Here is a 12462-nt window from a genome sequence, read left to right as displayed (position 1 = left end):
CAGGTGGCAAATGGTGTGCTAATGCATCCTTATGAATCAAGGTCAAGCTTGTGGCAGGCGGGGGAATTGATAGCAATTTTTCCGTTGAATGACAGATTGTCAATGAAAGGCTATTAAATCACATTATGTGCACTGATATACCATATTTCAATCTGAATCAGGATCAACTATTTTCTAAATACAATATATATACGGGCATTTGTCACAATAACACTAGAGATATATACAGTGTTGAAAGAGGAAGGGAAGTGAAGGAACGGTCTCCATAAGAATATAATGTAACAAGGCGGAAAGAGTTTAATATCATGCTAGTGATGGCTGGGCTTTGAGTACATTTGTCATGTGTCATTTGTGTCTAATATTGTCATATTAAGCTTATTTGGAGAACTACATCAACATCGAGGTATTCATTTTGTACTGTCAAAGACATTTGGCTCATCTGTAATATCAAGGGCAGACAAAAAGGGGATTATTATAAATTCAGCAAAATCACCCTTTTGCAGCCCATCAATATTCTGTGGCCATTTTGAGGAACTGGGTTCAGGCTTAACGAGGGGATCCAACGGATAAGTGATCAAAAAACAGGACAGCTATTGTCCTTGAACTCTTAATGGCGTACTAATAGTGCAGGGTGTCAAGAGTGATTTTAACAAGAGTATCCTGAGTCAAACTTTTTTTTAATCTCTCTGCCTTTGGACTTGGAGGAGATAACGGTCTCCTCTCTCCCTCTGTCTCTCTCTCTCATCACTGCATTACCATATCAGGCACGCCTTTTGCATAATCACCATCCTCTGTGTTTCCTCCCGCAGTCTGGAAAAGGGGACTCATTATAGTAGAGAGAGTAGCAGGCAGGGGCCAGTGTGCATTGCGTAGGTCACACTGTTTTCTAGAGACTCTGAAAACATCAAGAACTTCTACTAAAATAAATCTTTAAACAAAAAAATCTTACCATGGATAAATGGTAAGCACAGTACTGACACAGTCTTGGCACTGCCTTGCTGGAGTTTATATAGAATAGATATATAACATGCGATTTAAAACTGAAAACTGCTTTCTTGTCTCCTCCTATGTCCATCTAATTTCCAAGCATTGTGTTTTAAAGATCTTTGAAATTGTGATCTTTATGTATTGTTTCTCAATGTGGCTTTCAAGCATGCCCATCATTTTTCATTTTATTTATACTTCTTCCCTTTACTATCCTTTTAGATAAAAGATTGAAAACAGGGACGACTACAGCAAAAGAAGGGAGAAAACAGCAGGCCATGGCCGAGGGGATGATTGTTTCTCAAAGTGGTAAGCGGCAGACATTTACAGTCTCTTAGCTGTTTTGTTTCACAGACTTGTGTGTTCATTTTGAATGATTCTATTATTTTTGCATCACTCCTGGTGCCTTTATGGTAGAGAGAAAAGGACATATAACGTAAGCGTAAAAAGCCCTCTCTGTGTTGTTCTCTGTTTGGTCAGAGTGGCATGATCTTGTTACTCACTACCTGCAACCATCTTGAACTTGTAGTTCTTAACTCTGACCTAACCATTTCTACTTTTTTTCATTCCACACTTTTAAAGTATACTTTATTAACCAGAGACCTCAAGTCAAAGACCCATTTTGAACCCATAAGAATACAATTTCCTCATAAGCCAATGGAAGTTACTGTAAAGGGCTTTGCTGGACTGCAATTGTATCACGTTTTATTCCCTTTCAGCTAAGTGACACTGGACCTGTTCAAGTCTTCCAGCTTCATTGGCTTTATGTGCTCTGTGTTACCGAGTTGCATTGTTGAGTCAGTGTCCCCTGTTGCAGGATCTCTGACAGCTGACACACAAATCATTGCTGAATAATATCTTGATCCCGCATCACTGCAGCCAGGACAAGCGGGTCAAAACAGCAGGATGTGTGCCATCTAATGAAAAGGGGTTCACATTGTCACTGTGGATCCTCTGTCGCACCAGGAGCTTCCTTTAAATTTACTATGAGTCTATGAACTCTTTTGCGGCTTCTAAAGAAAGCACGTATGATTCATAAATAATTAAAGATTATGGATCACAAAGTACAGCGAGTACTGTGTATTTCTCTTCATGTGTTACTTTCAGATTATAATGTGAAGTCATTATGTACTTATGTATCAGCTTAATGAGTGTGACATTTGTCCTGTAAATTAAACAGTTACTGATATTTTAAACCAAGGAAAAAAATAAATAAAATATATATATATATATAAAATCAGGTAAAAGCTGATCTCTCATGTTAAACCGTTTTAATATTAGGACGTGAATTCTGCAAAGGTTTGTGTGGATTTCATGTTTACTGCACTATACTTTAAATCTAAACATCACTGAAGTCCTGTATTTTTTTTTTTTTTCCTGCAGACATATCAAAGTACAGTAGCTCCCTCCCTAATTCAGCACTCACTAAAGATGGTTACTACCAATAGATATACTGGAATTGTTGTAATACATTGATTTAGTTTGACACTATATACTGACTGATACCGCTGATGACATTTGCACTGTAAATTACATTGTTAAACAGCACAGAACAGTGCATCCCCTTAGGGCGTGTCTGTTTTGAATGCAGATCCATAAATCTTAAGCCAATTCCAGTATTCATGCAACAAAAAGATTATGTTGACAAGAGTTTTAATTTACAAGTCAAACTCCAGTTGACTTCATCTGCCTGTAGCCGAGCTTTTGTCAGATTTTAGATTGCATGTGTGAGTGCACATTTGTAAGTATGTGTGTATCTGTGTGCAGGCATCTGTGCGGGGAGTGCACCATTACTTGTGTGTATGTTTGTGAGCTCGAACTTGGGTGCACGCATGACCGTGTAGGCAAGTGCGTTTGCATCTGTATTTAGGAGAGAGGAAGAGATAGAAAAGCAACATAGGTGATGTTGTGTGAAGAGACAGGAGGCTGCAGACAGATAGTGTCATTCCCTCAGTATCACCATTAAATCTTAATCTCCTGGCCCCTCATGGGAGGAGCCAGCCGAGCATGGGATTGTGTTTTGCATCTAAATCAAGATGTCGTGTTCCTTCAGAGACGGCTTTATTGAGACAAACTTTGATGTGTCTGTTCTCAACTTCACATACGTCTGGATGCACAGGCTTATCATCCAGCTGCTGCTGTTTGCACAAAAGTCTTGTTAAATTCAATTACCTTGTAAACTGTAACATCTCTAATCAATTAGGCAGAAACAGAGAAAACTAAACTCCCAAGGGAATGTAGTTAAGTTATCAACCACTGGGTGGATGTTTCAGCAGGCTGCATCATGGGGGCTGAGGTGTAATTACATATAAAGAATTTAAAATTTTTCCCGTAATACTCACCATATTTTCTTGATGATCAGCATCTAAAATGTACTCTATAAAGTACAGTATTGCAGCAAATATTGGTTCTTGGACTAATATGGTCTTGTCCTTCTCATATACTGAATGAACTGTGCTAGTAAAACCCTGTTTCATCGATTTTGCATTCTGGTAATGGTCCTAGAAATGACAGAATTAGAAAATCCACTGTACAACTTGCACTAATTGTAATAACAGTTGTAGTAATTAGAAAAACTAAAAGTTTGAGTAAATTGGATTTTGGTACTGTGCAGTTACTCGTTTTTATAGCTCTGAAATTGTCGGGAGTGGTGTTTAAGTAGTGAATTTTAGGAATAGTCTGCACTCACTGTAAGAATAACAAACATACGTCATGTTTTGACAATGATTGTAATTTAGATGTTGACAGTTGTCATGTGACATGTCCTAGTGTATGGGCCAGCTCTGGTGCAAGATTACTAGGGCCCGAGCACGGAATGTGCGAGGTCCCTATTGAAACTGAAGGGATTTTTTCCCCCTTCTTTCTTTCTTTCTTTTTTTCTGCAAAGTAACCTCAATTTTGGGGGCCTAAACATACTCGAAAACTCACCAATCTTTGCACATAATTCAGTATTTTATGGGTTTCGTGCATGGGCATGGCAAAATGTCACGCTAGCACCCCATACAGGGCAGCCCCTGGACAAAGTTTCACCTACGTATACGAAATTTCTGTGGTACGTGTATCAAGTCCAGAAGTACAATATAGCCTCTTGGAGCCATTGCCAATACCCAACAGGACGTCAGCCAATTTGTCTTTAATGGTCATTTTTGGCGATTTACACACTTTATACTTTAACAAACTCCTCCTAGGGAATTAGTCTGATCGACTTAAAATTTTCGCTGTGCAGTCTAAACCCATTGACAATTAAAAGACAAACGGTTATTAACAGTCAACTAGTTTGCCCGTGGCGTGCTGTCAAAAATTGATGATTCGCCATGAAACAGGAAGTTGTTGTAACTTCAGTCTACATGCTCACATGTGCACCAAATTTGGAACGTTGTTATGTACTACTCCTAGCAGGTTGGAAAATCATTAACACAATTTGTGCTTTTGCAGTTAATGGCGTGGCGGTGGCGTTTCACGCTTCGCCATGGCACAGGAAGTTGTTGTAACTTGACTGTACATGCTCAGATCTGTACGAAATTTTAAACATTTAATAAGAACAAGTATATGCCAACATTCACCCATAGTCATAGCACCACCTGCTGGAAACAGGAAATTACGTTTAAAGAAGCAGCCCCCGTGGCACATTTCAACTACATGTATGAAATTTCTGTGGCACATGTATCATGTCCAGATTTACTAAAAAGACTCTTGGAGTGATGCCCTAAACCTAACAGGAAGTCAGCCATTTTGAAATTCATGGTCATTTTTGGATGATTTACAGACTCCGTACTTTAATTAACTCCTCCTAGGGATTTAGTCTGACCAACTTCAGATTTTTGCTATAGTCTAAACCCATTGACAATTAAAAGTTGTACAAATGGTGAGTTTTTGTGGAATGGCGTGCCCGTGGCGTGGCATCCAAAATCGATGATTCGCCATGGAAGAGGAAGTTGTTGTAACTTCACTGTACATGCTCACATCTGCACCGCACTTTGTGCTATGTAGCGCCACAAAGGGGACACAGGAAGTGATGATTAACACCTTTGTGCAGCATCCGTAGTGCATGGCAAATTCACCAGCAGAGCTCCAGAACCTGTAACACGGCTGCCTCACACCTCGACGCACTACACATCAGTGGGCCCGCCCAACGCTGCTTGCAGCTTTAATATGCATTTGTATTTTATGTAACAAATTCATCCCCCTGTGAACATTCCCCCAGGTAACTGAAACTCAACACAGCACGAGTCAAGTGACCTAAACATTTCTTATGTTCTACTTTCTTCTTATCAATTTTGTCTCCTGCACTATTGTATGTTTGTCATCGCTGGCAAACGTTAAGCTTCTCAGAAAAGTAGAGATCAAAACTAAACACAGCACCTGGCCCTTATCGCAGTGAGGTGTGCTTCTTCCACATCTTCTCTCTGCACGGCCTTCCCATATTCTCAGTTGGGAGAAGACGTGAGCAGTAGTCAGGGCACATTGTATTACCCATTGGGTTACCCCTCAAAATTCCCACCTGCCACACTTCATTCCCTGTGAGGCTACACAAAAAACTGTGACAGAGCTTTTAATTATGGTTAAGGCAGAAATATGAGTGTTTATCCAGAGGGATTAGAGATTCTGGTGCTGACATTTGTGGATAGAGGACATGATTCGTTTTTTTCATTGGTTGTTGTCGTCGTTGTTGTTGTTGTTGTTTTTTTCTCCAGTGAAGTGCTACATTTCCCCCAACATCAATTGGATATGGTATTATTAGATCTGGCTGCACACTTTCAGATATGAAAGGGAAAAATAATCTCTCTGAAAGAGGTAGGCTCTGACAGCACACTGAGATGTAATAGAAAGCCTAGCTGCTGTTTCAAAGAGAGAACACAGTAAGAAAAGTGGTTTGGAGAGGGATGCCTGCTTACTGCAGAAAGAAGACAAGGATAAACCAGCAAGGATGCTCCGTTCATTGTCTACTGTACCTAGTCCTGACTTATTATGGATATGCTTTTCTTTCCATGCAGCTCATTTCTTGTAGCTTAAAGGCAAAAGCTCCCTCTTGATTCTAGGACAACTGTTATTTAGTGAACAATGCAGGGGAAATCTAATATATAGGAAATAAAAGAAAAACATACAGCATGTGCTGTCTTGGAATGTGCCAGTGATTATTGTGAAATGCCAGAAATTCAAATTCTTGTCTGTGAGTAGATATTAAATTTGTTTTCATCATAATGAGGTCCATTGGTCTACCCGACATGGATGCATTTTTTCTCCAATTTTAGTAAGACACATTAATGGGAATGGAAAGCACATAGCATTTATCTTGTCTATTATAATTTCTGTGTTGCCCACATGCCTCATTATTCTTGTTAATAGAGTCATATCTCCACCAAGTCTATTGATTCATCATTATTTTCTCAACCCTTCCTTCCAAACATCATTTGAAGTCTGGCAGCTGCATTGCAAATTATGCTGTATTGTTGTTGTGTGGAGCTGTATTATATTATGTTCTATGTAGTATTTTGTGAATTTAAATAATTTGGGAGTAGGGACGAAATAACATAAATATCCCAGGACAGGTTGCTATTACAGCAGTCTTCTTCTCATGAATTGAAAAACTTACAACATTTCAACATATATATTCTTGAAAGTAGCAAAATAATTATAAATTCAGTGTGCTATATAACTTTACTGCTGCTAAACAAAGTAACTACAAGACTACAACAACATGTTAGCATTGAACTTGTAAATTAAGTTACAAGATTTTTTGACTTACGTAAATATCTCTGCCAGAGACAGTCTACAGTGAAATATGCCTAGTTAAGCCATTCATTAGTTTCAAATAAGAAAGTAAAGATCAAGCATGTGATTGGCAAAGGGCAAAAAAGCAGGAAAATATACTGAGACCCTCCCACACCCCGATAAAACTGGCTGCGGCTCTATTATAGCATATCGATGGTAAAGCAGGACCCATGACAATAACTTATTTGGTGGATGTGTTGCAGTGGGAATCACGGACAAGTGTCTAATCCACTGCGCCTTCGCCACCTCTCTATAATAATAATTATTTTGTATTCATTTTTTACCAAGCTTGAACAGCTAAATGTGCAACATGCACCATGAAATAATTGATTCTATAACTAAATAATATAACTACTAACTTTCAAATTAGTTTAGTAGAAGTTAAGTTAGTAATTAATTAGTTATTTTTAAAGAATAAGAGACCGCAGCAAAGGTTGTTGCCTGTTTAAGACCTGGTGGCCTAACTGTTAAAGAAACAGTTATATTATTCAGGAAACTCAGATCAAACAGCCAATCAGTCTCTGTCTATTGATAAACTGTAGGAAAAAGTTTTTACATTTCAACTCTGGCATCGGGCGGGCGTGTACGTGAGACAAGAACGACCGCGACAGTTTCACGGGATCGTGCCAGTTACACAGAAGCCGTTGCCGAGGCGCTTCTTTGCCTGTCTGTTGATGAGGAATGCAGAGCACCCCGCGGATCTAAGCTGTCTGAAAAGGCCTTATAAACCCTGTCACAACCATTCACAAGAAATTATTTTTAACTTGCCAAAATATTTAACATAAGGACATAAAGACTTAAAAAGCAACCATTCATACAGAAAAATGTATATAGGCTATATGATTGATCAATCGACAACAAAGTCAAAGTAAACATTAGACATAGCCTTTAACAAGCAATAATCAAATCATACCCAATTTATCCGATGCTTATTGTCAACTCAGATTGGGCAAGTTACTCAGAAATAATATAGCTATTACCTAGTCACTTAGCATACAGGCTACTCCTTAAAGTAATAGTAGCTACTCTAGCCTGCTTATTACTGGGTACTGGGTGATATAACGCCACACTCTCCCGATGAGTCCAAGCATCACTGGCAGTAGCGGCCAGAGTTTCTTTCTGAGATTCTGTTTCCCTTTCGCTTTAGCTGATGCTTCAATTAGCCTAAGTCAGTGTAGCATTGTTCGCGGTTAAAAGCTTTTTGCTGGTCGCACAAAGTTTACAACGGACAACAATGTTCTTTGCATCTTAGACTGTGACACAATAATGGCAACAACGTTAGTTACAGATGTCGAAAAATCCTCTCCTCCCTGTTCTCCTGTCTTCCTTTTTGGGTAATAGCTGAGCTGCAGCGCGGTCGCGCATTCATGTCAGGGATGGTGCGTTCAGTAGGGCAGTCTTAATATGATTAGTAACTGTAATAACATTACTGTTTTGGAAATAGTAATCCGTCACACTATTCTTTACTGGGAAAAGTAATATTACAGTATTACTGCCCAACACGTTACGTACCACTGATGTGCCAGAGCGACTTTGGTACACACTGCGCAGGTGTAGAATGGGCAGCTGAACGCAAACGAACATCCTTGTTGATACTTGGAAAGGAAGGAATCATTTTCATTTTACCCTTTTCGATTCACTCGGTCAGCTCCTGTAAACCCCCCCCCCCCCCCCCCCCCCCCCCTTTATTTTTTTTAATTTTAAAAAAAATTTTTTAACAGATCTGCATGATTCACCTGGGTCCACTTTTCAGGTCAGAAAATCCGGAATTCTGTATTCATCTGGAAAAATCACATCCCTGAAAGATCTATTTATCTAAATGACAAAATCCTGAAAAACAGGTGAGATAGTAACAAAGTACAAATAATAATAATGGGCGTGTGGTGTTAATTGCTTAAAGAGTTTACTATAAACAGTATAAAGCTAGTGATCATCATCACTTGTCGAGTTACTTGTTGAGTTAGATATGATGATGCTTAATGTACTTCATTCTTCAACTCCCTCAGGTCTTCAAGAGTTCCCCAGGTACCCTGATGTCAGTAATTTTTTGTCACCAGTATTTTTAGAGCACGTGTCACATCTTTCAGAAGATGGATTTGCCATCTTTGTAAGACACTTGTCATCTCTTATTGTTTAGTATGGCTAACTTTCCATTATCCACTGACACTGTCCTCAAAATGCTATTATGGGCTGATTAGGGAAATGCGAGCTGTGATCTGAATTTTTGGCCTTGATTAGAGAATATTCACCCCTTTTGTTACTGTCAAGAATGATCAAGAGAAGACAAGGTTTGCTAAGTGAGTGAACGTGACTAGGAACGCCATTATCATCATCTTTGTAACACAGCAGCCCCCTCATCTCTGAGAGAGCATATTAACATGCTGGCGCACTGTCATCCCTAGTGCCCTACTTATACCAGATGGACCTCATTCAGGTCTTTCACAAAACACAGACGTGAAGGGATCTTAAATGTCAGTCTCAATATCACCAAAGCCATAATTAAGAATGAGCTAGCAGTAAGGCTGTCGCGGTGAAGTAATTTCCCCCGCGGTAATATGTTGGGGCTCAACAGCGGGGTATTATCGCATTTTTCATCAATGAAGTAATTTGGTGCCATATAGCATAGTAAGAGTGTCTGTGGCTCTCACCTCATTGCACAGCGAGCCGCTAACAGCAGCTTTATGGTTGGAGCAAGCTAGCTGCTGGGTGCTAGTCAACAACATTGCCAAGCAAACTCATTTTTGTAGTTTGACCGTGTTCAGGGCATTTCTATCATGTCAATTTACATACCGCAGTAACGCGCGCACACACACATACACCGGTGCAGAGCAGAATGGGCTGTCCACAACTAACCACTGTAAGTAACGTTTAAATTTCCACAGAAACATGAAAAACAGTTGCAGGCATCCGACACACTACGCTCGTTAGAGAGCTTCAAATGAGGCTTACCGTTCACAGTTTCTCTTGACTGTCCCACAGGATTACAGCGTTAGATTACAGCCTGCTAGCCACATTAGCCGCGCAATATGCTAACGCTAGCTTAGCTTAACGCTAAGTTAACTAACCTTTAAAATAAACAGTAAAACAACACAAAACACAGCAACACTTACATCTTCCAAGTTTGAAGTCAGGTCACGTACAGCCAATGGCAATCCGTCCTTAAACCGTAACAGAGCTCGTTACAGTTATGGAAATTTGAAGCACTAATTTATTAATTTAACACGCACTGAAGTATGAACTGGGCTGTTGCGGTGTTTGCCATCCTCCTCGGTAGACTTGACCAATAGTGCGGTATTCCAATTTTGCGGTTATTGCGACAGCCCTAGCTAGCAGAAGGTGTACTTTTGTGTCCTGGTAAGATAGTTTGTCTCATATCAGGTAGATCACACGTCTAATTTCCAAAAACACCAATGAGTGCAGCACCAAAAGGCTAGGCAAAAAGTCCGATTTTTATTTTTACTGGGACCATTCTATGTCAAGTACCATCACACTAACAAGAGTCATGAAATGCTTTATAATTAACATGACGTTAACACTTTATCCATATAGAAAAATCCTACAGACTCAATTAATCAGTTATTGTATTTCCAGAAGTTGATTTACAATTTTGATAATCCTAATTGTAGTTTTTTTATTAAAACTTCTTAGATGTGGTTAATCAACTATTGACTGATCAAATAGGCCTAATATATCAATCTATCATTCACTTATAGATTCATAAGTAATAATTATTATTGGCAGCATACATTAAATCACTCAACAGACCTACAACCACATCACAGCATCATTTTAATGTAAACTTCTTTTTCACTCCTGGTTATTTATGGATTTGGACATTGTTTGCACACAACTGTCTCTCCACTGGGCCTCCATGTTGGCACTGACTAAGGTTACCAGGCAATTTGTGTTTCATCTGCACAGCTTCTTTAAATGCAAACTGATATGCATGAAGGAAAAGCAGACTTGTAAGGAGATGGTAGGGGAAACTAACCTTTGAAGATACCGGAGGTGAAAAAAAGAGGGCATAAACCAGGTGTTTATTAGATGTTCCTGTTCAAGGCTTTGTCCTTTCACATAGCCCACAATTATTGCAAACTGTAAAAACACTACAGTGCATTGTGGGAAATCAAAGGCTAAGCTCCCTGTAGCTTTGTTCCCCTTGTGTTTGTTTTTTCCTGTTGTTTTTCATATAGGAAAGGTAAGGCTTCTAATTAAGTCTTGGAGGTGGAGAATGAGGTGTCTTAGTTGGCCAACTGTGAGCGGCTATCGCAAACTCAACTTCGATGTTTAATTTATGTGAGCTCTAATATTTATGGGTGCCCTGATCTGTATGCATATAAACATTTGGTCTGTGCCGTGTTTGTGAGTTTGAGACAAAGACAGAAAGAAGAAATATAAAATGTGAAGCAGAGTATTGAGTGCATAGCTAGCTGAAATATTGTAGGGTCAATGTATATGTGGTCTGTCTGTGTGCTCAGTTATGTTTCCCTGTCTCCTTTTTCAACAGTCGCTTACTAAATTATACATTCACTGCACGCTACATGTTTCCCAAAGCAATGCACTCACATATCCATACATATTATACAAACACACGCACACACTTAACCTACCTTAAGTAGAACATTTTGATGATATTGTATGTTCATTCTCAGAAGGATTATGCAACATTTAAACTTAACCTATACATACCTTATGTAAGTGGTGAAAATGACAATGTTGTCCTTGGGGAACCATTTTGTGTGGGGGTCGGCTAGGGCAGGGTGGTCACCAGAAAATTACTTTAGCCACTTATTTCATAAACGAGAAGCAAAAAGCAGAAGCAAGGAAAAGCAAAACCAAATGGAACATCCTATTGATTTTACTCATTACCTTTAGAGCTACATAAAAATCTAATAACAAAAAACTAAAGTAACTTACAAATTACAAAGATCGCAGAGATCTTGACTGATTATTTTCTTGATGACAGACATAATGATGATTATTAATCAGCTTCCAAAAACATGATCTCCTACTATTCTCTCCTCTGCTGCTCTTTTTGGATTATTTTCATAAATAAAAGTGCTTTTTAAAAATATGTATTATTTTAAAAGCAAACATATTCAGAAATTAGATGAGATGTTGTGTCTAGAGCAGCAACAGTAATCTAAAAACATCAAAGTCAATATATACTATAGCTATCCTCAACTCAAGTAATCTTGGAGTCTTCATCACCTAGTTCACTTCTCTTGCACGGCCACTCTGCTTTGCTGACCACTGACTTTGCTCCGTGTGTGTTTGTTTAGGAGCTCACAAAGAACAGGATTTCTATGATTTCAACACAGATTTGTTGTTCACAGTGTAACTTTAGCATAATCACCGGAAAAATAGGGTGCATTGATAGTGAGTTTACGGCATCCTTTTGGATTTTAATTTGTCAAAGTCACAGGACGTGTACCAAGTATACCTGCGGCTTCCAAACATACCTGTAGCTGGTAGCGATGACAACGCTGAAACAGAAACGCTACTTTGGGTACTGGTTCAAGCAACCCTGCAATGTCATGCCTTCCCGTTGGCTATATGGACAGTAGTGTTTGTCTGGAGGATTATTTGTTTCATGAACACGCTTAAACACCTATAACCGGTGTCCCCCTATAAAAAACAGAATAGATTTTTGAAATCTCAGCATTCCTGTGCTTTCCCCCCATTTCCACCGCTACCTTACAGAGA

General features: G+C 39.1%; 1 protein-coding gene across 12 annotated transcripts in view; it reads left to right on the top strand.

Annotated features, from left to right (window-relative positions):
• lingo2 (leucine rich repeat and Ig domain containing 2) overlaps positions 1-12462 on the top strand; it is a 241994-nt gene that overhangs the window by 138982 nt on the left and 90550 nt on the right. For 8 of the 12 annotated variants that reach the window (XM_046030912.1, XM_046030916.1, XM_046030913.1 and 5 more), the window contains one exon: positions 1207-1293. The gene's annotated coding sequence lies outside the window, so the exon portion shown is untranslated. Of the gene's footprint in view, positions 1-1206; positions 1294-1703; positions 2049-12462 lie in introns of those variants that run through there. The other 4 variants (XR_006821910.1, XR_006821906.1, XR_006821907.1 and 1 more) reach the window with 2 other exon arrangements.

Source organism: Micropterus dolomieu, linkage group LG19, assembly GCF_021292245.1.
Source record: "Micropterus dolomieu isolate WLL.071019.BEF.003 ecotype Adirondacks linkage group LG19, ASM2129224v1, whole genome shotgun sequence".
NCBI classification, from domain to species: Eukaryota; Metazoa; Chordata; class Actinopteri; order Centrarchiformes; family Centrarchidae; genus Micropterus; species Micropterus dolomieu.
This window is presented reverse-complemented; position numbering and strand designations above follow the sequence as displayed.